The following is a 27,500-nucleotide window of genomic DNA, read 5'->3' on the forward strand; positions in this document are numbered from 1 at the left end:
CTTAATACCTTCCACAGAGCATCTCTATCAACTCTATCATATGCCTTCTCCAGATCCATAAATGCTACATACAAATCCATTTGCTTTTCTAAGTATTTCTCACATACATTCTTCAAAGCAAACACCTGATCCACACATCCTCTACCACTTCTGAAACCACACTGCTCTTCCCCAATCTGATGCTCTGTACATGCCTTCACCCTCTCAATCAATACCCTCCCATATAATTTACCAGGAATACTCAACAAACTTATACCTCTGTAATTTGAGCACTCACTCTTATCCCCTTTGCCTTTGTACAATGGCACTATGCAAGCATTCCGCCAATCCTCAGGCACCTCACCATGAGTCATACATACATTAAATAACCTTACCAACCAGTCAACAATACAGTCACCCCCTTTTTTAATAAATTCCACTGCAATACCATCCAAACCTGCTGCCTTGCCGGCTTTCATCTTCCGCAAAGCTTTTACTACCTCTTCTCTGTTTACCAAATCATTTTCCCTAACCCTCTCACTTTGCACACCACCTCGACCCAAACACCCTATATCTGCCACTCTGTCATCAGACACATTCAACAAACCTTCAAAATACTCATTCCATCTCCTTCTCACATCACCACTACTTGTTATCACCTCCCCATTTACGCCCTTCACTGAAGTTCCCATTTGCTCCCTTGTCTTACGCACCCTATTTACCTCCTTCCAGAACATCTTTTTATTCTCCCTAAAATTTACTGATAGTCTCTCACCCCAACTCTCATTTGCCCTTTTTTTCACCTCTTGCACCTTTCTCTTGACCTCCTGTCTCTTTCTTTTATACTTCTCCCACTCAATTGCATTTTTTCCCTGCAAAAATCGTCCAAATGCCTCTCTCTTCTCTTTCACTAATACTCTTACTTCTTCATCCCACCACTCACTACCCTTTCTAAACAGCCCACCTCCCACTCTTCTCATGCCACAAGCATCTTTTGCGCAATCCATCACTGATTCCCTAAATACATCCCATTCCTCCCCCACTCCCCTTACTTCCATTGTTCTCACCTTTTTCCATTCTGTACACAGTCTCTCTTGATACTTCTTCACACAGGTCTCCTTCCCAAGCTCACTTACTCTCACCACCTTCTTCACCCCAACATTCACTCTTCTTTTCTGAAAACCCATACTAATCTTCACCTTAGCCTCCACAAGATAATGATCAGACATCCCTCCAGTTGCACCTCTCAGCACATTGACATCCAGAAGTCTCTCTTTCGCACGCCTGTCCATTAACACGTAATCCAATAACGCTCTCTGGCCATCTCTCCTACTTACATAAGTATACTTATGTATATCTCGCTTTTTAAACCAGGTATTCCCGATCATCAGTCCTTTTTCAGCACATAAATCTACAAGCTCTTCACCATTTCCATTTACAACACTGAACACCCCATGCATACCAATTATTCCCTCAACTGCCACATTACTCACCTTTGCATTCAAATCACCCATCACTATAACCCGGTCTCGTGCATCAAAACCGCTAACACACTCATTTAGCTGTTCCCAAAACACTTGCCTCTCATGATCTTTCTTCTCATGCCCAGGTGCATATGCACCAATAATCACCCACCTCTCTCCATCAACTTTCAGTTTTACCCATATTAATCGAGAATTTACTTTCTTACATTCTATGACATACTCCCACAACTCCTGTTTCAGGAGTATTGCTACTCCTTCCCTTGCTCTTGTCCTCTCACTAACCCCTGACTTCACTCCCCAGACATTTCCAAACCACTCTTCCCCTTTACCCTTGAGCTTCGTTTCACTCAGAGCCAAAACATCCAGGTTCCTTTCCTCAAACATACTACCTATCTCTCCTTTTTTCACATCTTGGTTACATCCACACACATTTAGGCACCCCACTCTGAGCCTTCGAGGAGGATGAGCACTCCCCGCGTGACTCCTTCTTCTGTTTCCCATTTTAGAAAGTAATAATAATAATAATTTTTACATGACTGTGAAAAATGTCATACATTCAGAACATTGTCATAAACCTTAGTAAGCTGGGGTAATGGGAAGTAAAGATAACCTGTTAATGTAGGCAGAACAGCCGGCACCCTAGCTAGAACCGTAAGCTTCTTACTCTGAACAGCCGGTTCTGAGCCTAGAACAACCGGTACCATACCTAGAACCATCAGTACCTTACTCTGAACAGCCGGTTCTGAACCTGTACCTGCCGGCACCAGACGGGCCAACACCTTACTTAGAACAGCCGGTTCTCTATCATGAACAGACGGCGCTGTACTTAGAAAAGCCGAGTTTGTATATAAGATCAACCGGCACCGTCCTGAACGGGTGGAGTCCGGTAACACACACACACACACACACACACACACACACAAACACACACACACACATACACACACATACACACACACACACAACACACACACACACACACACACACACACACACACACACACACACACACACACACACACACACACACATACAGACACACACACACACACACACACACACACACACATACAGACACACACACACACACACACACACACACACACACACACACACACACTAGGCCACAGATGTCAAGTCATTAGACACACCTCGGTCATCAGATACTAGTACACTGTAGCTTTGTGTCAGAAAGGTCAGGAAAGTAAACTATCAAAAAAAAAAAAAATAAAGTAGACTGGAGACTTAAATTTCTTCACTTCTCCTTTAAGTCTGCCACGTAGACTGGACACTCCACAGCTAAACGTATTTCAATACAACATATGTAAATTATGGTTATCAAGGGGTTATATTTCGCTACGTCTGATACAACATAATGATGCATATCAATCATTTATCCCATAACCGCTTTCTAATTTTCCAAAAGAAGGAACAGAGATGGGGGCCAAGTGAGGATATTCTCTCTAAGGCTCAGTCAACAACTCTGTTCTTAACGCTACCTCGGTAACGCGGGAAGTGGCGAGTATGAAAAAAAAAAAGAAGGCGACTAAAAGGGGAGGGAGCGGGAGGCTGGAAATCCTCCCCTCTCGTTTTTTTTTTTTTTAATTTTCCAAAAGAAGGAACAGAGGGGGCCAGGTGAGGATATTCCCTCTAAGGCCCAGTCCTCTGTTGATAACGCTACCTCGCTAATGCGGGAAATGGCGAATAGTTAAAAAAAAAAGAAATATATATATATATATATATATATATATATATATATATATATATATATATATATATATATATATATACCCCTTGGGATAGGGGAGAAAGAATACTTCCCAGGTATTCCCTGCGTGTCGTAGAAGGCGACTAAAATGGGAGGGAGCGGGGGGGGGCTGGAAATCCTCCCCTCTCGTTTTTTTAAATTTTCCAAAAGAAGGAACAGAGAAGGGGGCCAGGTGAGGATATTCCCTCAAAGGCCCAGTCCTCTGTTCTTAACGTTGCCTCGCTAACGCGAGAAATGGCGAATAGTATGAAAAGAAAAAAATATATATACATATCGTATTCAATGGCTGTCAAATTTTTTTTTTTGACAGGTAAAGGTTATTAAGGCAGAATGTGTACCATATGTCAGAACAAACAAGTCCAAATATTGGTCCCGCTTACCGTTCTGTATTTCATGCATTTATTACCTATTGTATTATTTTCATCTATCGGAAATTTAATAAAATTATCAGGTTTCAATAACAGGTGTGTACAGTGATTACAAGCAAAGCTTTATATATATATATATATATATATATATATATATATATATATATATATATATATATATTCGCAGTATCCCTCTTTGGCGAGGTAGCGCCAGGACGACGAAACTGCCATGTTCTCTGACATCCACTCACTAGCCGACACGTACGGTGTACCAGAACCACAGGCCATATTCGACAACCACGCCTCACAGATCAATGCCGTGGTTCATCCCGACCTCTTCATGTGTCCTGGATAGGTCCAATGACAGCATGTGCGTCCACCCCCACCTACCGCATCAATCCCATTTTCTTTTATCCCATTCACGCCTCTAGCCCTCCAGAATGTTCAGGTACCGACGCCTATGAGCCTCTCTCAGTCCATCCTTTCATATCCCTTGGGCCTCTAGCACTTCTGCCACACTTCGTCAGGTTTCTCCTTACCCATCATTACCTTCGTGTTCATCTCAGCACAACCTAGTAAGCTCTCTCAGGGCAGAGCAGCAATGATTACCACACCCCTCGCTGTTACACTGTCGTACCTGAACCAATCAACCCTCCTCACAATACATGATGTCCTCAGGTATTCATGATCCGCTACATCCACCCTCTCCCGTCACAACACCGTCGGGAGTAATGGGTATTCAAACACACGTATCTTGGCGCACAGTGATGTTGGCGCACACGGATCTTGGCGCACAGTGATGTTGGCGCACACGGATCTTGGCGCACACTGATCTCGGTGCACTTGCTCGTCGGTGCACACTGGAACCTTTGTCCATATTCTCGAACACTATGACTTACTTTAGTTCCATCCGGTGCCACGTCCACCACTCCCGAGTATCCAAAGCATTCAACTTTCTCCCAAGTTATTTCCCTTCAAAACTCACACCCAACTCGTCTTGTCTACCCTTCCTCCCACACCCAGCGACACCTCACTGTCTTAATTCTATTCGCCAACTTTTAACTTCTTTCTTTCATCTAATCTCCCAAATACGCAAACCAGCCTCTGGATATTCTCAAGTGTCATCAGGAAACAGCAAGTGAATCACTTCCTAAGTTCCCTCCCTCCCCACCTAACCCCCATCGCCAGCAAAATGGAGACCTGTCCTTTTCCGCCACGACCCTCACATTCGCCTCCCTCGCCACCACGTACATGAAGCAGAATGAACAGTCATTTGACAACACACACCTTTGCCGCACACCCATGTACACCTGGAGCCATCCACTCTCCTCCCTTACTACTCAAACACACGTCTTACTCACTCGACAAAAATTCCACACTGCAATGAGTGGCTTCCTTGCATATAATATAGTCGAGGCAACTTTCACATTGCATCTCTGCCATAAATCTCTCTCATACTCCATGTATTTTTCGGATAAATTCCTCCAAGTAGACACCTGGTCCATGTTTTCTTTACCATTTCTGAAGCCACAATGTTCCTCCCCAGACCGATGCTCTGGGCACCCTACCATCCTCTCAACCAACATTCTCCACATACATCTCGCCAGATATACATAATAGATACCCCTAAAATTCGGGCATCAAAATTCCTCCCGTTCTTCCTTACAAAATGGCATCATTCAGGCACTCTGCCAGTTCGCAGGCACCTCATCTTGGACTATACATACATATATAAAGCCTAACTAACCACAATCATCAACAATGCCATCCATCATCTTCAGAAACTTGACCCACCCCATCCACGTTCCCATACTTCGACCTACGCCAGGCTTAAGTCGTGTTGTCTTCTCACCAAACCGTTCCCTACGACTCTCGCTCCTCATACCACCTGGTCGTGGGCGCACCACACCTGCCTTCCTATCATCCACCACATTCAACAGTCTTTCAAAATACTCGATCCATTTCTCTTTTCCCATCTTCTCTGCTTGTCACCACTTCCCCACCTTCTTTCATGAATGACGATCAATTTTCTTATCTTTTTCTCCTCGCGTTATTTACCTCCTTCCAGAACATCATCTTATTCAGGTACGTGGAGGATCAATCCTTCACAATGAATGATGATAGTGGTGATGATAGCATACATGAGGGACACTGTGGGGTTGATCAAAGTAGTAATACACATGTAAAATCAACAAAACATGTGAAATCCTCACCTATCCTCCTCCCTGGAGGATAAGGATTATGTAAATGTTCAGTACAGGATTCTGGTCGCAATATGTAAGTCATAACCAGGAAAATATATGGTCAACATGGCGCCGGATGTCAACAAACACGACATTACGAGCGTGCGTCCAGCTGCGAACGTTATAATGTAATGACGTATTTCAACGATTACTTCAGCTACTAAGAGAGGGGTTGTGGAGGTTGTATCGATATATGACAAGTGCCTCACCTACGTTAACATGAGTAAACCACATATTTACCATGACGTACATAACCTTCATCGTCTTGTTTAAATGCTTGAATATGCGTCTGGGCGTAAGTACGCCCAGTGTCTCGGCGTAGGTACGCCCAGCGTCTGGGCGTATGTCGGTCAAGATGGTACACAAGTTTATGATTGTCATGAAATGTTCTATCAGTTGATAGTGATACACGTTAACTGTCATCACTCCTGGATCTGGCTACCACTACACAGAGAACGGCTCAGATACAATCCAGAGAACTTCCTCAATAGCGACACTCCATCAAGATGTGTGCGAAAGTGAAATGGATAATGTAAATAAAAAAGAAAAAATCTGTTATGAGTCATGAACATCACAACACATCATAATGATGAATAGTCAGCACTAAAACATCTTATATATATATATATATAGATATATATATATATATATATATATATATATATATATATATATATATATATATATATATAATATCGGAATAATCTTGACTAAAGCTTGAAAAGTAAATATAATCTCCCATTTAAATAAATCATGTGAAATGATTCACCTAGATATAAACATAACACCAACTGTAAAATCTGAAACCAATCTTAAAATACTTAACAGCCGAACTGCTTGTTACACCGGTAAAGTGAGCACTGCTTATAATGCTCTTAAATAAACTAATAACATCAACACTTGTGGAAGAACACACTCGAATACTGCAACACACAACCACAAAACTTACCTTCGTGTCAAGAACATATATGTTCCATTTACAACTGGTTGTTTACAACTGGTTGTTTACTACTGGCTGTCATAACGACCTAACCTACTGGAATCACCAGTTACCAACCCTCAGGATTTTGTCTGTAGGAATCCTTCTCTTTTGACTACATAATCACACCAAATTGATCATTTTGTGTCAAAGTCTACTACGTATATACTGACTAACTCATCTAATATGTATTACATGCCTGTCTAACAATTTGCTGTACAAAACGCTATACTGTACAGTATATTGCCTTACCTTAAGAGTCATTGCAGTACTACCTCATCCCTCAGTGTTACGCATGATCTCACAGTATCACACTGATCACCGTCACGTTACGTAATCTCAGCGTCACACATGATCCCACAGTATCACACTGATCACCGTCACGTTACGTAACCTCTCAGTGTCACACTGATCACCGTCACGTTCTTACATGTTTGTTCAGCGTAACAAGTCTCTCAAATGTTCAGTCATACACTTCTAACTGATATTTTAAAGTTATAGCTTTATCTTAACGTCACACACACACACACACACACACACACACCTGAACGCTCAAGACTTGAAACATGTCGATTGTCCTACCACAAAACTTAAGATTTATCAGAGACCCAAGTTTCTACTTATTTAACATTTGAATTCACTTAATATTTCACCAGTGTCTTACTTAATACTTCATCTTCGTACCAGAAAGTCTAAAATTTTTCAACTAGCTGTCTAATAACGTAAATATAGCCAGGGATAATTCCTGTACACCGATAAGGCTTGATACAATGGACACATAACATACAAATTGACGTGTATCTTCATACGATATAAGCTTCTGACGTGTAGACATTGCCATACATCCTAATCAAATAAACATTAAGAATTTCTTAAATATCTCACAATGTATACAACCTGACAGTTGCAATAGCGGGGTACTTACTGTGTTGTTGCTATGGGGTCGTGCTCGTGGTGGCATCCTAATTTCTCTAGTTTTCTTGTAAGTCTCTTTTTAACACAAAAGCTCTCTCTGTAAGGAGTCACTAAATGTAAATATCAAATCACTAAAACACCGTAGTTCTCTGTAACACTTCAGTATTTACACTGAACACTTGTTTTCCTTTGTATTGGCAATTGCATCGTATTTAACCATATTTCTTAACTTTGTATATTCTCAGAGCTCATGTGAAGTGTTTATTATTGATTAGACATATGTCTTGCCCAATACTGAAAGCATCAAAGTACACTAAGACACTCCGCAATTTATCACTGTAACACAACGTAAATCTACACCCTCATCTGTTTCACTGGCAGCCACCGTCTGATGGCTTGGCACAAAAAGGTTAGGGGTTACGTCTTTACAAAATGTTCATGAGATAGATTTACTATATCGAATGATACATACTTGTCTATATACAATACTTGGACTAATATATAAAAATCTATTATACATAATTGTCTCAAGTTTTCATTTATATTTTTATGGTATAAAAAGGTCATAGGTAAGAAATTTTTCGAAAATATATTAAAGTTACAACTTTTTGTCAGGATATTACATTTCTCAATAAATACTACATATCAGATATTTATTTGTTCTTTGGCGAGATTAATTCTTTTTTGAAATTAGTATTATATGACGTATTTTATGTTTGATGCCTTACAGAAAAATATCTTTTAGTGGTTGATAATGATATATATTGAAATGTGATATGAACACTGCGCATGCGCATATGTTTATGCAAAGATTGTCGTACGGATAGAAATTACTCCCTTACCTGCAGACTAGATTATGAACCAATACGCCGTTCTAAACGCGCTGAACTGTGTAGAAATGCTAATTTAACGAAAAAAGAAATGTTAACACAGCGGGGACGAGGGATTAGACTGAATAAATGTATTTATAAGTTTACGTCCTTTATGCACGCCAGGAACCCATTCATCTACTGCTGATGGGGTGGCTTAAGCAGCTGGGTTGGATGTGAGCCGGGAATCAAACCCAGGTCCGTTAGATCGTTAGGTGACAACGGTAACCACTACCCCGAGGAGGTTCGTGTCCAACGCCACTGTTGCCATCACCATCAATACGGATACAACCATTATGTTCGTTATAATAACGATATTGTTGCTATGAAGAACAGTATTAGTAACATATTTCCACGTTCATCAAAAGTATTATATTTATTGTAGTAATTATCATACTGATCCATGATAATAGTGATAATGATGATAATGATAATACTGATGATATGATAATATTAATGGCTATAATGTTGATTACAGTAATGATAATAATCTTTGATTTACGCTGATCAAATGGTGTGTGGGAGAAATTACGTCATTTTATTTAATTATATGACTCCAAGGTTTTGTGGAAAAAAAAAAAAAATTGAACTAGAGCCCTGATATGTATATAGAGGAATGGTTTTTTTTTTTCTTTTTTCGATCTTTTAATGTGTTAAGTGATAAATAAGACCTTTGGCAAAGTTAACAAAGAGAAGACGAGGCTATGAACAGTTCTTGTATGTATGTGATTACTACACACACACACACACACACACACATGTGTGTGTGACACGATCCATGCTCTAACCTTGTTCATTGGCTTCCTTCGTAGAACAGAGCGAAGCGTAAATCAAGCGAAGTATAAATCAAGCTAAACAAATTAAGCGAAGCATAAATCAAGCAAAGCGTAAATCAAGCGAAGCATAAATCAAGCGAAGCATAAATCAAGCGAAGCATAAATCAAGCGAAGCATAAATCAAGCGAAGCATAAATCAAGCGAAACATAAATCAAGCGGAGCAAGCTAAGTTAGCGACGCCGGCGGTATGGTGGCGGCCTCGCCAGACGAAGACCCGGAAGGGGTCTCGAAGCCCAAAGCTGCTCTGCCTCCAGTAGCAGGTACATGTGGACTCCCTTGGAATGAGAAGTTTTTGTATAACGAGACTATACGCCGAAGGTGACTCTTCACCCGCTGCGTAACCTTGAGCAGGCGGAGTACTGTAGCGCGCGCACACACACACACACACACACACACACACACACACACACACACACATATACTTTCAATATATGGATATATATTTTCAATATATGAATAGATAGATAAATAGATAGATATTAAGTGAACTATCCAGTGATTATCAGGGAACATCAGTATATACGCCCTGTGTGTGAAAGCTATATCAGTTGTTATGTAAACAACAACTTTAAGGATCCTTTTGGGATCTCATTTTCTTTCATAATTTCCTATTTTCTGGTCATGTAAGCCTGCATGAACCAATGGCTCGTACAATAAACCAATTTATCTCAGTATGGGGATCATTTAATATTTTATAAGCCTATCACCAGCAGATGGGATAATGTTTTTACGTACTTGAAACAAAAAACTATATATATATATATATATATATATATATATATATATATATATATATATATATATATATATATTTTCTTTTCTTTTAAACTATTCGCCATTTCCCGCGTTAGCGAGGTAGCGTTAAGAACAGGACTGGGCCTTTTTTGGAATATCCTCACCTGGCCCCACTCTGTTCCTTCTTTTGGAAAATTAAAAAAAAAAAACGAGAGGGGAGGATTTCTAGCCCCCCGCTCCCTCCCCTTTTAGTCGCCTTCTACGACACGCAGGGAATACGTGGGAAGTATTCTTAATCCCTATCCCCAGGGATAATATATATATATATATATATATATATATATATATATATATATATATATATATATATATACATATATATATATATATATATATATATATATATTCTTTTTTTTTTTGCTTTGTCGCTGTCTCCCGCGTTTGCGAGGTAGCGCAAGGAAACAGACGAAAGAAATGGCCCAACCCACCCCCCATACACATGTATATACATACGTCCACACACGCAAATATACATACCTACACAGCTTTCCATGGTTTACCCCAGACGCTTCACATGCCGATTCAATCCACTGACAGCACGTCAACCCCGGTATACCACATCGCTCCAATTCACTCTATTCCTTGCCCTCCTTTCACCCTCCTGCATGTTCAGGCCCCGATCACACAAAATCTTCTTCACTCCATCTTTCCACCTCCAATTTGGTCTCCCTCTTCTCCTCGTTCCCTCCACCTCCGACACATATATCCTCTTGGTCAATCTTTCCTCACTCATTCTCTCCATGTGCCCAAACCATTTCAAAACACCCTCTTCTGCTCTCTCAACCACGCTCTTTTTATTTCCACACATCTCTCTTACCCTTACGTTACTTACTCGATCAAAAAACCTCACACCACACATTGTCCTCAAACATCTCATTTCCAGCACATCCATCCTCCTGCGCACCACTCTATCCATAGCCCACGCCTCGCAACCATACAACATTGTTGGAACCACTATTCCTTCAAACATACCCATTTTTGCTTTCCGAGATAATGTTCTCGACTTCCACACATTCTTCAAGGCTCCCAGAATTTTCGCCCCCTCCCCCACCCTATGATCCACTTCCGCTTCCATGGTTCCATCCGCTGCCAGATCCACTCCCAGATATCTAAAACACTTCACTTCCTCCAGTTTTTCTCCATTCAAACTCACCTCCCAATTGAATTGACCCTCAACCCTACTGTACCTAATAACCTTGCTCTTATTCACATTTACTCTTAACTTTCTTCTTTCACACACTTTACCAAACTCAGTCACCAGCTTCTGCAGTTTCTCACATGAATCAGCCACCAGCGCTGTATCATCAGCGAACAACAACTGACTCACTTCCCAAGCTCTCTCATCCCCAACAGACTTCATACTTATATATATATATATATATATATATATATATATATATATATATATATATATATATATATATATATATATTTCATGCTATTCGCCATTTCCCGCGATAGCGAGGTAGCGTCAAGAACAGAGGACTGGGCCTTTGAGGGAATATCCTCACCTGGCCCTCTTCTCTGTTCCTTCTTTTGGAAAATTAAAAAAAAAAAAACGAGAGGGGAGGATTTCCAGCCCCCCTCTCCTTTCCCTTTTAGTCGCCTTCTACGACACGCAGGGAATACGTGGGAAGTATTCTTTCTCCCCTATCCCCAGGGATATATATATATATATATATAATATATATATATATATATATATATATATATATATATATATATATATATATATATACATACAGATAGATAGATAGATAGACAGATAGATAGATAGACATAGATGAAATAACGCGAATGAGAAATATACTCAGCACATCTATTCTAATAGCATATAATTGATTTACCTACTGGTTCATTATGAACAGAAGAGCATTAACTTGAAGCTTTTAATTACTTATACACGCCCTTCTAAGTGATCATGGACATTAACATCAGTGGCGGCTCCTGGAAACCCTTTGGGCCTGGGAATGTTTTATTTAAAGATCTCGTAAGTGTGATGGATCGAGGGAGTCGAGTCAGTAATTCATTTATATGAATTTTTCCGCCTTACAGTCCTCGAGGTATTGGATCTCGGCCGACAGCTGGGGGTAGAAGGTTGTGTAACGAGACATTGTTGGAACCTGACCTCGATATCTCCAAAGTGTGTAAGTGTTCATAAAGAGGTAAATTTCGTTTCATCCGTGGTAATTTACACTGTTCTCGCTTAATGAAAGGAAAATACGCCATTTTCCATCGACAATATTGGAGACAAATGTAAGCAAACTATAAATCGTTTATGCACTCGTCAGGTTTCAAAAAAAAAAAAAAAAAATTGCTCTCTTTACATTCTGGACATTTCAAAAGTACCAGATTATCTTGTCATAAATGTAAATATCATTCAAATAAAGAAAAAAACATTAATGTTTTAGTTTAAAGTATGAACATGGGAAAAATAATTTTGAATGAAAAAGGAGCATCGTTGTATAGTATTGCGCTGCCTGGCAACTGTAATGGGCGGTCATTTCTCCGCCAGTAACCAACTGATATTGACGGAGTTGCCATGATTTTACAATCGCAGAGAGAGAGATAGAGCAAAAAATACTGCAGGTTCTTTGTGAAATATGAATGAATCAGAAAAAGATCATTGTGCTGGTCGTTCGTGTTATTGCACCAGCCTCATGCTCAAGGGTCGTACTTTTACGATTGAAGGTCGTACCGCCGTGCTCAAGGGTCGTACTTTTACGTTTGAAGGTCGTACCGGCGTGCTCAAGGGTCGTACTTTTACGTTTGAAGGTCGTACTGGCGTGCTCAAGGGTCGTACTTTTACGTTTGAAGGTCGTACCGGCGTGCTCAAGGGTCGTACTTTTACGATTGAAGGTCGTACTGCCGTGCTCATTGGGTCGTACCGATGTGTTCCAGAGCCGTACTGTTGTACTCTACTGCCATATCCTCGTGCCCGAGGGTGTTAAAGGGTCGCACCACCGTGTACAAGGGTCGTACCACCGTGCACAAGGGTCGTGCGATCGTGTACAAGGGTCGTACCGACGTGCTCGGATTATAGGCTGTTCAAATTTAGAAGGGAGGATTCGAATTTGGCGGCTCCATATACAATTGAGATCTGGTGCATGTAGTACAAGGTTAAGAAACGGGACAATACGAGTGTATAAGCCATTCCCATATTACAGTATATATATACGAGGTGGAGAGACGCAGCAGAGTGAGCGGAAACCCGTTGATCCCATGGTATATATATATATATATATATATATATATATATATATATATATATATATATATATATATATATATATATATATTTGTCGCTGTCTCCCGCGTTTGCGAGGTAGCGCAAGGAAACAGACGAAAGAAATGGCCCAACCCACCCCCATACACATGTATATACATACGTCCACACACGCAAATATACATACCTACACAGCTTTCCATGGTTTACCCCAGACGCTTCACATGCCTTGATTCAATCCACTGACAGCACGTCAACCCCGGTATACCACATCGCTCCAATTCACTCTATTCCTTGCCCTCCTTTCACCCTCCTGCATGTTCAGGCCCCGATCACACAAAATCTTTTTCACTCCATCTTTTTCACATATATCCTCTTGGTCAATCTTTCCTCACTCATTCTCTCCATGTGCCCAAACCATATATATATATATATATATATATATATATATATATATATATATATATATATATATATATATATATATATATATATCTTTCTTTCATACTATTCGCCATTTCCCGCATTAGCGAGGTAGCGTTAAGAACAGAGGACTGGGCCTTTTAGGGAATATCCTCACCAGGCCCCCTTCTCTGTTCCTTCTTTTGGAAAATAAAAAAAAATAAAAAAAAAAAAAAAAATTGAGAGGGGAGGATTTCCAGCCCCCCGCTCCCTTCCCTTTTAGTCGCCTTCTACGACACGCAGGGAATACGTGGGAAGTATTTTTAATCCCCTATCCCCAGGGATAATATATATATATATATATATATATATATATATATATATATATATATATATATATATATATATATATATATACACACAACTTTTAATCACTGGTATCCCTTGTAACTACAATGTAATTCGCAATCTCAACATTCCTAGCATAGCTCACCACATTCAGTATTACGTATTTTTTCAGTGATCTGATACAGACAAGGGAATCATTTTTTAGTCCTTCAAAAATCTTGTATTAACTTGCTAAGGTAGTTTTCCTCGTCTCTGCGCATGCGCCTGCACAGTGCGTACGATAATTTAATATTACAAGTCGTATGTCCGCAAATAATTGGAAACATTTAAAGGAATTTTTGAGTAGAATAGTACACATGACGTAATGCATGTTCTTATGTGTTATCAAAGAGCAATTGAATATTTTAGATAAAGAGGTTATGCAGAAATACAGTTTCCACCAAGAGCTGTGACGAGTTGATTCAGGTTTTGAAAAATGTATATAAATTTTTCCGTTACAATAAGCCTAATACTGAAAAAGATAAGAAAAAAAATCATTTTTTTCATTATTTTCATAAGATAACGTATCAGTCATTTGATGTTATTAATAAAAATTCATGGAAATATTGTAAAGATGTGACACTTCGTATTTCCCGCCTAAACCTTCAGACGGAAGGTGATGGCGTCACTCGTCATGACCAGAACCTTGCGTGGTGTTGTTGTACAGTGGTTCATCGCGGAGTGCCTCGGGGTAAACCAGTGCTTTATTTATTAGAAAAGATAGTGTGGAATCCCTGAAAAACAATTAGAACTACGTAGAAATATTTGAAAATGAACTAACATGATGCCGCTGGCAAAACTTGTCCGTGCTAAAGAAAACGATTGTTGACTATATGAGAGGCCATATATAACGAAGTTGTTTGAGTGATATAAAACGTAGAAAATATAACGTGTTTTAAGCTAGAGAATTATGATCAAGTGACGGACACATTTATTCAGGAACTGAGAATGTATCTAAGAATATGACGCCATAGCAACACTATTGGTAAGTAATACCTCGTTATTCCAACTGTCGTAGAGGTAGTTTGCAACTGTCATAGAGGTTGCTTTCTTGACGTTGTTCGTATTAAAGTATGTTCAGACCCCAACATTTTTATGTATATTTTGCTTCTTGTTGTGAATGGTGACTGAGGTATGGAATTGTCAGGATTAACTCTGTCCTTAGTCTCGATACCAGACCATTACGATCATTGAAATATCATCAGGTGGGAAGATTAAATATGAAGTTGGACACGGGTTGAATGATTAAACAAGACAGGCAGTAAGTTGTTAAGGTATTAATAGATGGACTGAGTCTGCCCTGAAATATTAAATAAGTAGAAGGTTGTGACTGAAATATACATTATTTTACGACTATCGACAATTGTTCTACATTGAACGTTCAGGTGTGTGTGTGTGTGTGTGTGTGTGTGTGTGTGTGTGTGTGACGTTAAGATAAAGCTATAACTTTTAAATATCAGTTAGAAGTGTATGATTGAACTTTTGAGAGAGATGTTACAATGAACAAACATGTAAGAACGTGACGGTGATCAGTGTGATACTGTGGGATCATGTGTGACACTGAGAGGTTACGTAACGTGACGGTGATCAGTGTGATACTGTGGGATCATGTGTGACACTGAGAGGTTACGTAACGTGACGGTGATCAGTGTGATACTGTGGGATCATGTGTGACACTGAGACGTTACGTAACGTGACGGTGATGTGTGATACTGTGAGATCATGCGTAACACTGAGGGATGAGGTAGGACTGCAATGACTCTTAAGGTAAGGCAATATACTGTACAGTACAGCAAATTGTTCTATAGGAATGTAATACATATTAGAGTTAAGTCAGTATATACGTAGTAGACTTTGACACAAAATGATCAATTTGGTGTGATTATGTAGTCAAAAGAGAAGGATTCCTACAGACAAAATCCTGAGGGTTGGTAACTGGTGATTCCAGTAGGTTAGATCGTTATGACAGCCAGTTGTAAACAACCAGTTGTAAATGGAACATATATGTTCTTGACACGAAGGTAAGTTTTGTGGTTGTGTGTTGCAGTATTCGAGTGTGTTCTTCCACAAGTGTTGATGTTATTAGTTTATTTAAAAGCATTGTAAGCAGTGTTCACTTTACCGGTGTAATAAGCAGTTCGGCTGTTGAGTATTTTGATTAAGATTGTTTCCAGATATGATGGTTTTTTATATTGGGTTAATCATTGCAGGTTATTTAATTACTTGAGAAATTAGACTTCATTTTGAAATAACCCATAAACCTCTCAATAAAGAGTACTGAAGTATATATATATATATATATATATATATATATATATATATATATATATATATATATATATATATATATATATAAGACACGTAATGTACATATCTCTGATGTAAACTATTAGATTCGTGGGGAATAGTGTTAAAGAGTTTACATAGATATAATAAGCACGATTTTTCTGTTAATGAGTCGTGGTGTTACCCAGGGCCTTTCTAAAGCCTCTTGCAACACCAAGGCTGCCCTACTTCCAGTAGCGGAATGTAGGCTCCTTTGCAGTGAGATGATCAATGACGCGACTGTACTTCCGTGACACAGCCTAGCTAGAGGTTACTTTACACTCGCGGTGAAGGGCCTTGCAGGCGGATTTGCGATGGAGATGACAGTGAAAATCATTTGCAAGACATCAAAAACAATTTCAACCAAACCGAACCTAACCTATGAAGCCTAACCTAAAATTCGGTAGATGTTCGAAACGGTAACGCGCGCGCGTGTGTGTGTGTGTGTGTGTGTGTGTGTGTGTGTGTGTTTGCATACTGTTTGTGGGTGTGTTGAGGTTATTTGTATACTTATGTTGCCCGGTCTCTTTTAACCATGTGTATATGTATTATGTCTACTCTCCTGTTGGTGTATACACACTAGAGATGTATCGGATATCTGTATTCAGAGAATTCGCGGATGCGGATCTGTGTGCGAATATCATGCTTACGTATTTTGCGGATGGCATTTTCTAAACACAGCGGATGCGGTTGTTTACATGAGTTTACCCGAGAAAGACAGACAACAGGAGGCCTGGCTCAGGCCCACGACTTGGTTGTCTGGTAAAAAAAAAAAAAAAAGAAAAACAAGTTTAACAAGAAAATGTAAATACATTCGGCAGTTTTTTAAGCGATCACCGACTCCCTGCTACTGCACATAATCCTTCTTGTGCCCCCATTACCGATGTCGTCTATACGTTATATCTGGCGGTTTTCTCCGAGTATACCTGAATCTGAAAATTATTTGCATAAACAACTTATGAAGGTAATTTATAGTCTTAGCATTCACTTCGTCTGACGGTAACATATTCCAGTGTTTAACACACCTATAGGAAAAGAAACTTTTTCCCAAGTCCGCACTACATTTTTTAGCTTTGAGTCTTATTCCCTTTGTCCTAGTAACCGTATTTTCTTGTATTTCAAAAAGGAAATTCGTTATCTACTTTATCGAAAACTTGTTCAGAATTTAAAACACTTGGACTAAGTCGCCGCGAAGTCAACTTTTTTTTTTTTTTTTTTTTTTTTTTTTTTGAAAGGGAGAAGAGATCCCGTCGTTTTAGCGTCTATTCGTATGTCAGATTTCTAAGGGATGGCATCTATTTTGTCGCGCGTCTTTGTACTTGCTCTAATTTTTCCTCTTTATTTTTTTATAATTTGTGGACCAAAACTGGACTGCATATTCAAGGTGTGGTCTTACTAGAGAATTATAAAATGTGGAAATTATTTCTGGTGTCTCGTAATTTTTATTCCTGGCTATGAAACCTAACATTTCGTTGTCTGTTTTACTTGCTACTTGACACTGTTTAGTGTACTTCAGATTGTAGCTAATGACAACTCCAAGATCCTTTTCCTCATATACTTTAGTTAGTTTCAGAAGTTTGTAGTCGTAACGTATATTCTTGTCTCCAAAGGCCATAATTTTACACTTGTCTACATCAAACTTCATTTACCATCTGTCTGACCACTTGTAAGTTAAGATCTCTGTGAATCATTTCGCAGTCCCGTCTGTTTACAATTCTACCTCTTAGTTTAGTATCGTCTGCAGATATGGAGATCTTAGATACGAAACTGAGTTCTACGTCATTAATGTATATCACAAAGAGAATTGAGCCTAGTACCGACCCCATATGGCACACATTACGTCTAGCCAATCAGAGCATTCGCCGTTGTAATACTACACGCTGCTTTCTTTCGGTAAGCCAGTCTCTGATCCATGTACAGAGTTCTTCACCTACTCCGTGTGCTTTGAACTCATGTAAAGGTCTCTTATGAGGTACTATATCGAAAGCCTTTTGGAAATCTAAGTATATATGACATCAGATGGTACTTTTTCGTCCCAGTTATGATGAATAACATTAAAACAATTCTAAAATATTTGTCAAGCAGGATCTTCTATAGCGGAAACCGTGTTCGTTGTCCGATATAATTTTGTGATCTAGAAACGTGACAATTTCATCTCGTATTTTTTTTTATTTTTATCGTTTTACCTAATTGGGCGGTAGTTCAAGGCACACTTTTTGTCTCCTTTTTATATATGGGAGTAACATTTGCTAGTTCCCAGTCAGTTAGTACCTGACCATCTAATAAAGATTTGTTGAATATTTTTGTTATGGGATATATCAGCTGTCTCATAACCTCTTTTAAAAATCTTGGCGCTAAGTTATCTGGGCCCTTGGATTTGTTAGGGTTTAATTGGTCCAGGTATTTAGGTACTTGAGATCTTTATTTCTCTAACCTTCAACTCCTCTTTATCGGATACTTGAAACATTTTCATTGGTTGTGGTATTCGAGATGTTTCCTCAATTGTCAGTACGGAGTTAAACAAATATCTTAGTATGGTAGCCATTTCCTTGTCGTCAGTAGTTAGTGTCATTTTCGTTTCGTAATGGTCCAATGCCTTCTTTTGTCTTATATATTGGAAGAATTCCTTAGGACTACTCTTAACTTTCAAGGAAAATCTTTTTTCTTCCTCGCGTTTACTCTTGACTTATGATCTTATACTCACCTTGCATTTTGAATAATTTCTTGGCGATCTTCATCATTGATTTTAATTTCTTATATGTTTTGTTCTTTTTGCAAATTTCTTTTGTTCTCTTCATCCATGATGGTTTTGAAATTTGCAAGTTCTCTTCGTAATTCGTGGAATGTTTATTTTCAATCTCGAGTATTGTGTTTTTAGAATTATTCAGTATTTCTTCTATTGTGTGAACGTCAAGAAGTTTTGTCCAATTGGTACTGCGAATTCCGTGTCTAGCGTTTTCATAATTCGCTCGCCTGTAATCTGGGATCAAGAGTTTGTTGTCATTGACTTCATAATCTAAGTTTATCTCTAACCTAATTAAACTGTGATCGCTGTATGACAAACTCCCACCTATTTCGCAAGAGTTGATTAAGTTTGTGTCACTGGTGAGGACAAGATCAATTATGTTTTTACCTCTAGTTGGTAAAATTTTTTGATTAACTGTTGTAGAACAGCAATCATTTCCAAATGGCAGCGTCTTTCGTTACAGACTCCTATGTGATTCTTATTGTAGTGACGAGTTTCAGCCACACAAGTTGTGTGTGTGTGTGATGTAGGACGGGGAACCAACCACTTCCCCCAACCTCCACCCTTCTGAAAGTGGTTATCTGGACTCCTAGTCTGTTAACAGCTGTTCTTTCATCACTTAGTCATTCAGTATTCTAAGTTCAAGGTATGCAAGTGTCTCTTCAAAAAAACAAACGTTTCTCTGCCTTTTCTGCTAAAAGTCGTTTACGTTTTGCATCATAGATCAAGCCATCACTCCTGAATAGGTAGCTGCTCACTAGATACGTTGCCTGGGGGACTGCAAAGATATCGGCAAGCGACCTTCGCCTAATCAGGGTAGATTCTCATCTTTTCTTTCCGCCATCGCAAACTGTCTTCACTTTTTCCATTGACTCTTTTAACCTTGTGATAACCTCTCAATATCTTCCATTGCACTCTTCCTTGCTGCATGTGTCTCTTCCGCTTCATCACTACTGGATTCAAGAACAGAGGTCATTGCTTCATCCAATGTTCCATAGGTGTTGGGTGTGTTAATTGTTTGTGTTTTGTCGTCTCTTCTTCGGTTTCTGGTTGGTTGGTCGTCTTCATTTGCCTTGATGCTCAGCTGAGTCAGCTCTTCACATAGTCTGGCTACTGATGATTTCACTTGATCAGTGATTTAAGAGGAAAAGAATTTACTTTTATATCTTGCATCAACATATGTTGCAACTCTACAGATCTTCACTTTCAAGACAGGAAAATCTTTTTTCAACATCAGCTCGCATTGTTTGTTTCACGATGTTTACTACCTGTGTTGCTTTTTTTTTTTCTTGGCACAACTCAATCATTGATTTGATATTTGGTTCAGACCCTAAAACTGAGGTATCGGTTACTTCAGAAACTTCAGATGTGCTTGGCTGAAGAGTAATATCAAGGAACCTACAAGATGTATCACATCACCGTATTGTAGATGTTGAGTCACTCAATCTTTTAGTGATATCTTCAGAAGGTTCTAGAGCTTTGCATATTTAGACATTGTTAACCATTCAATAGTGCTGAGGATGCTTTATTTTGAAGTTGGTAGCAGCATACAAACATAGTGACTCCATTATTTCTAGTGTTCTTTTCAGCAAGTGCCAGAGGTGCTGTCCCACCTCGTGGGTGTATCATGGACAACACATAGCTTGGGTTCTTGCAGCCTGTTCGTCTTGTACCGTCGTTGAGTGATGAAAATAAGTAGCAATGCTGCGACATTTCTGAATTGTCTTGTCTGTTTCATCTTCTTGTATTTTATGCTCAGCACAATCCAAATTGTTTACACCTGACAGGAATAGAGCTCTTTTCATATTTGCTCCACCATCACGCAAAACAGTGCACACTTATGCTAGAAATGTCCCACTTCACCAACAAATCATCAAACTTTCTAGAAATATACTCTCTTGTGCCGTTCTTGTAGTGGTTCAGCACCTAACACAAAGTTCATTCTTTCAAAGTCCTTATTAATAGCATGTTCAGTTAGACTCAGCAATGAACCACCTGCTGAGGTATCTGACCACATATCAGTCGTGAAGAAAATCTTGCTGTCTTGCTTCATCGATCAATCCTTTTATTTCACTGAAAACAGACTCATACATGTCATTGCATATCAGTGAGGAAAATAAAAGTTTTCGCTGCTTCAGCTTGTATTGTGGAGCAGCTTCAGCCATCAGTCTCATGAATCCTTTATCCTTAATATGACCGACTGGTAAATCATCCATGACTAACATTCTTGGTACACATATCCAGTTTCTTTTACCTAAAGTTAGAAGCATCCCACAGTTTTTCAATGAAAATTTTCTTCCACATTTCTGTGCTTAATGTCTTACTTCACTTTTTGCCAAAGTTTTTTCTGCTCTTACTTTCTCCTCTATCTTCTTTCTTTCTTCTGCTTCTAACTCTTCAAACTATTCTTTGTGCATTGATTTCAACTGATTTTTCAAAGATGTAGTTCCAAGTCCTTTTCGTAAATGATCTTTTTTGCTCATAAGATACTGAGCCAAGTTATTTGGTTGTTCCACGAAGTACTTCCACACTTCACCATTTCTTGACGCCATTGTACATAAAAAAAATAAAAGCGAGTCAGTAAAGCTTGGTGAACGTGATTATTTTACTTCAAGCAGTGTGATCGACTGACACACTGCCCACCCATGAGGCAAGCTCCCCTACACTGCGGTCGGTGTGTGGTGACTCGTATGACTCACACCAGCTCCCACACAACACTTGATCACCGAGTGATAAAAGAAGCGCTCAGCGCTGCCACTTGTTTTTCAGTCTTTTGTATATCCACCACATCCTCTTTGTGTGTGGTAAGGATGCGGATGTGAATTTATATTAAAGCGCAAATGCCGATGTGGATGTGATATCCGACACAATACACACACACACACACACACACACACACACACCATTCTAAGGTAGGGACCCATTGATTGACCTGCTCTGAGGGGAAGATGAGCCCCTGGGTTGGGTGTAGGCTGACTGCCATGGCCAGGATTTCAAATATACGTTGACCCGACACGGAACCGCCCCGTGCTGATTCATGATCAGTAACGCTAACCACTCACACTAACGCAGGATACATGTATGGTGCGCTGATTATACGTATAGGCAAGGGTGACAAAAGTGAATACTGTAATTACAAAAGTAGAATTATGTAAAGTATACCTGGTGAGGTGTATGAGAGAGTGGTAATGGATAGGGTGGGTGGCGTACCACAGAGTATCTGAGTGGCCTGGAGCAACGTGCCTGGAAGACAGGTATTCCCTGCGTGTCGTAGAAGGCGACTAAAAGGGGAGGGAGCGGGGGGCTGGAAATCCTCCCCTCTAGATTTTTTTAATTTTCCAAAAGAAGGAACAGAGAAGGGGGCTAGGTGAGGATATTCCCCCAAAGGCCCAGTCCTCTGTTCTTAACGCTACCTCGCTAACGCGGGAAATGGCAAATAGTTTGAAAAAAAAAAAAAAAATGTTTGCTTTGAAAAATTTGGATGGGAAATACTATGAGAGAGAATGAACCGTAGTGGCATTGATGGAACTGCGGTTACAGAGGCATTTGTAGGTGTCGTGAGTTTATAGAGAAAATGGAAAGTTTATAATAAGATGCAATGATGTGGTTCCACTCGGATAGTATGGTAAGTGTGCGAGTAGGAAGGGAGGAAAGTGAGTGGTTATCGGTGAAAGAAGGTTTATGATAAGAATATGGGACCGTGAGGGGAATAAATGCAAGGGTCATAGAGTAAGGTGCAGGAATATAGCATACTTCGGGCAGGTCGGCTAAAATATAAATAATTTACTGCTTACATTTGATTCAACACTGGTAACAGAGTCAAGAGAGAAACTCCAAAAGCTGGTGATAGACTTTGGAAAAATGTGTGAAAGGAGAACGTTGGAAGTGAATGTAATCAAAAGTAAGGTGGACGTGGCTGTCTTCGTGAGCTCTGCAAGAGCCCAAGAGAAGGGTGGGACTCCTTTGATAGGAAAGTTAAGGCGAAAGGTACATTAAAATCTTATACATTTAGTGGTGAATTTCCCTAAGCTTTTATGTTTATGTTAGACCATAAGGGCTTTGACTAACGTTGAATATTCTTCTTTGTCTTATTTTCACACAATTTCCCGATTGTGTACAGAGAGGACATGGATGGTGGGGCATTAGGACCGATGGGAGTGGACTAGTTATTCCCCATTTATCGGTCATGAGAATAATTGCTAATTTTGTACGAGTTTCTGAGCCGTCCCTTGCTGATGCCTGAACCAGTCAGCCAGTAGTACTGATGGGTTTCGTGTGTTCATTCTAACTGATGTAGAGGGATAGTTTAAGGCACGTTGTATAACTTGCATAACAACCTCCCAGCTTGAACGAAACTGTACGACGACCCTTAGGCACGACGGTACGCTCCTTGAGCACGACGGTACGACACTTGTGCACGACGGTATGGCTCTCGTGCACGACGGTACAACCCTTGAGCACAATGAACTGATCCTTGAGCACGACAGTACAAACCTGAAGCACGACGCTACGACCCATGAGCATAACGGTGCGACCAGTTGCTGTGACCTTGGACGTGGAATTTCAAGGTCACATCAGAGATGAGGTTTATCATACCCGAGGCGTGCTCAAGGACGATACGTCCGTCGTGGTCCAGGGGTGTACCGTCGTGCTAAAAAGGGCTGTACTCTCGAGCTCAAGGGGGCTCACCGTTGTGCTCAGGGGGTCACACCATCGTACTTAGGGTTCCCACCGTCAAGCTCTAGGGTAGTACTGTCATATTCAAGGTCGTACCGTCATATTGAAGTGTCGCACCGTCATATTCAAGGGTCGTAACGTCATATTCAAAGGTCGTAACGTCATAATCAAGGGTCGCACCGTCATATTCAAGGATCGTACCGTCATATTCAAGGGTCGTACTGTCATATTCAAGGATCGTACCGTCATATTCAAGGGTCGTACTGTCATATTCAAGGATCGTACCGTCATATTCAAGGGTCGTACTGTCATATTCAAGGATCGTACCGTCATATTCAAGGGTCGTACCGTCATATTCAAGGGTTATACCGTCGTGCTCAAGGATTGTACCCTCGAGCACAAGGATTTCAAATCGCCACAAGCCACCGGGAGTTTATTGTACCACTTTGCGATGGACAGAGAGAATAAGTGAAACTAATATCCTGATGTGTATGTAGTTGGATTTAATGACTGCCAGTGGCCAGAGGTCATGATGCCAGATCCCTTACTGCGCGCCATGCAACATACAAAACGATTGGTTTGAGCCTTACTGAATGATTTTCCCTCTTCTCCTCGTTCCCTCCACCTCCGACACATATATCCTCTTGGTCAATCTTTCCTCACTCATTCTCTCCATGTGCCCAAACCACTTCAAAACACCCTCTTCTGCTCTCTCAACCACGCTCTTTTTATTTCCACACATCTCTCTTACCCTTACGTTACTCACTCGATCAAACCACCTCACACCACACATTGTCCTCAAACATCTCATTTCCAGCACATCCATCCTCCTGCGCACAACTCTGTCCATAGCTCATGCCTCGCAACCATACAACATTGTTGGAACCACTATTCCTTCAAACATACCCATTTTTGCTTTCCGAGATAATGTTCTCGACTTCCACACATTCTTCAAGGCCCCCAGAATTTTCGCCCCCTCCCCCACCCTATGATCCGCTTCCATGGTTCCATCCGCTGCCAGATCCACTCCCAGATATCTAAAACACTTCACTTCCTCCAGTTTTTCTCCATTCAAACTCACCTCCCAATTGACTTGACCCTCAACCCTACTGTACCTAATAACCTTGCTCTTATTCACATTTACTCTTAACTTTTATATTTTTTTTTTTTCATACTATTCGCCATTTCCCGCGTCAGCGAGGTAGCGTTAAGAACAGAGGAGTGGGCCTCTGAGGAAACATCCTCATCCAGCCCCCTTCTCTGTTCCTTCCTTTGGAAAAAAAAAAAAAAGAGAGGGGAGGATTTCCAGCCCCCCGCTCCCTTCCCTTTTAGTCGCCTTCTACGACACGCAGGGAATACGTGGGAAGTTTTCTTTCTCCCCTATCCCCAGGGATATATATATATATATATATATATATATATATATATATATATATCATACAAACATTCAACAGCCAGGATCGAACCCGGGACCCCTGCGCAACAGGCGAGAGCGCTACCGCTAGGCTATGATCGCCCCTAGTAGGGAAATGACTATTCGAATACTATGTACTCGAATACCCTTCGTCTCACGTTGGTTAGCAACGGGGTCTACACCGGCCATATCCTATCAGGCTCACACAGCAAGCAGATAGCTTGGGGGGCGCAGGGGTCCCGGGTTCGATCCAGGCTGTTTGAGGTTTGTATGTTCTATGAAGGTGCGCGTTCATATGCACTTTGTTCGTGTATATGTATATATATATATATATATATATATATATATATATATATATATATATATATATATATATATATATATATATATATATATATATATATATATATTCATACTATTCGCCATTACCCGCGTTAGCGAGGTAGCGTTAAGAACAGAGGACTGAGCCTTTGAGGGAATATCTTCACTAGGCCCCCTTCTCTGTTCCTTCTTTAGGAAGATTAAAAATGAGGGGAGGATTTCCAGCGCCCCGCTCCCTCCCCTTTGAGTCGCCTTCTATGATACGCAAGGAATACACGGGAAGTATTCTTTCTCCCCTATCGCCAGGGATTGTATATATCATATCATATCATATCATATCATATCATATCATATCATATATTATATATATATATATATATATATATATATATATATATATATATATATATATATATATATATATAATGTGAGTGTGTGTCTGTGTGTAATAAGGCTAAAGCTCACCCCCGGTCTATAGCAGAGTAATCGCCAAGGCTCACCTGTCCTCATTCACAAACACACCTCATTTAAAGTAAATTCCAGCTAAAGCTGCACAGATAGATAGACAATTGCCTTGTACAAAATATAATTTCTAAACCTGAATGTTCTAACAGTTTACGAAGGAACAAAAAAAATCTTAAAATCCTTCCGCTGTTGACTCACAGCACATGCACTCCACCCCTCACTCTCACCACATGCACTCACCCCTTATTCTCACCACATGCACTCCATTCCTCACTCAAACCACATGCACTCCTACATACAAACCTTACAAAATGTCATGCAGGCATTCCATAAATCTATACCTTGGAACTCATGAAAATTAATACTGAAGTTCTTGCTATCAAATGAATAAACTCAAATCAGTCAATCATCTCACAAGTAATGAAACTCTAGTAACAGTATACACACTACTACATATTTTTTTGTTATCTTAGCTTCATAGCACAAGTTACTTAAGTTAGTTAGCCCTTACCTAAATTTAGTTCGTCTCCCACATTTCTCAGAAACGTAACACTTCAAAGGACACTGAGCCTCCTTGTTTGAACAAGCGACCATAATACGTTAACCAGTCAATACTTACACTCCACTCCTGAGTAGTAGTTGGCACTATGCTTACCATCATTAGTGTTGCACTTATAACTTAGGAGAATGTCAACTTACCTTAGGATACTTAAACCAGTTCTGGCGCCAAACTCTCCACACCGTAGACGCCTTGGTGAATTTTACTGCCCTTACCTACACGTATTCAGGAACAGGACCAGGTTTCCGGCACCAGCTAAACAGTCGGTCCAACAGCCACGAAATTAAGGCGCGCGCCACCCGACTCCACACCAACCATTACTCAGCAACATAACACGCCCAAAGTTCCTGCAATTTTCGATATACTCCAATTACTATTACGGCCCACACATTCTCCAAACTATCCTCAGAGTTTCACTTACATACACGCCACGTCCCCATCCCCTATCACGATCACATACCTGCTTATTTGTTGTTTTTTTTCCTCTAACCTTCCCTCGGTCAACGGAACACCCTGTTCAAAAATGGCCGGCTTCTCTGTCCCTCAACCAGCGCCACCTACACCAACGCGCGCCAAATTTGAATCACTCGCTCATGCTTATTATTATTATTATTATTATTATTATTATTATTATTATTATTATTATATATGTATATATATATATATATATATATATATATATATATATATATATATATATACACACACACACTTTTTATTCTGGTTAGCGGTTTCCAGCTG

The 27,500-nt window shown here is 40.0% G+C and overlaps 1 long non-coding RNA gene across 1 annotated transcript in view; it reads right to left on the reverse strand.

Annotated features, from left to right (window-relative positions):
• The window catches only part of LOC139766801 (uncharacterized), a 31,326-nt gene extending 4,051 nt beyond the window's left edge, over positions 1-27,275 (reverse strand). Inside the window, exons 1-2 of the long non-coding RNA XR_011716952.1 lie at positions 27,220-27,275; positions 26,975-27,106 (exon numbers count right to left, since the gene is read on the reverse strand). This is a non-coding gene — a long non-coding RNA (uncharacterized lncRNA). The remainder of the gene's footprint in view (positions 1-26,974; positions 27,107-27,219) is intronic.
• Between the last annotated feature and the right edge of the window lie 225 nt (positions 27,276-27,500).

This window comes from Panulirus ornatus, chromosome 58, assembly GCF_036320965.1.
Source record: "Panulirus ornatus isolate Po-2019 chromosome 58, ASM3632096v1, whole genome shotgun sequence".
Lineage (NCBI taxonomy): Eukaryota > Metazoa > Arthropoda > Malacostraca > Decapoda > Palinuridae > Panulirus > Panulirus ornatus.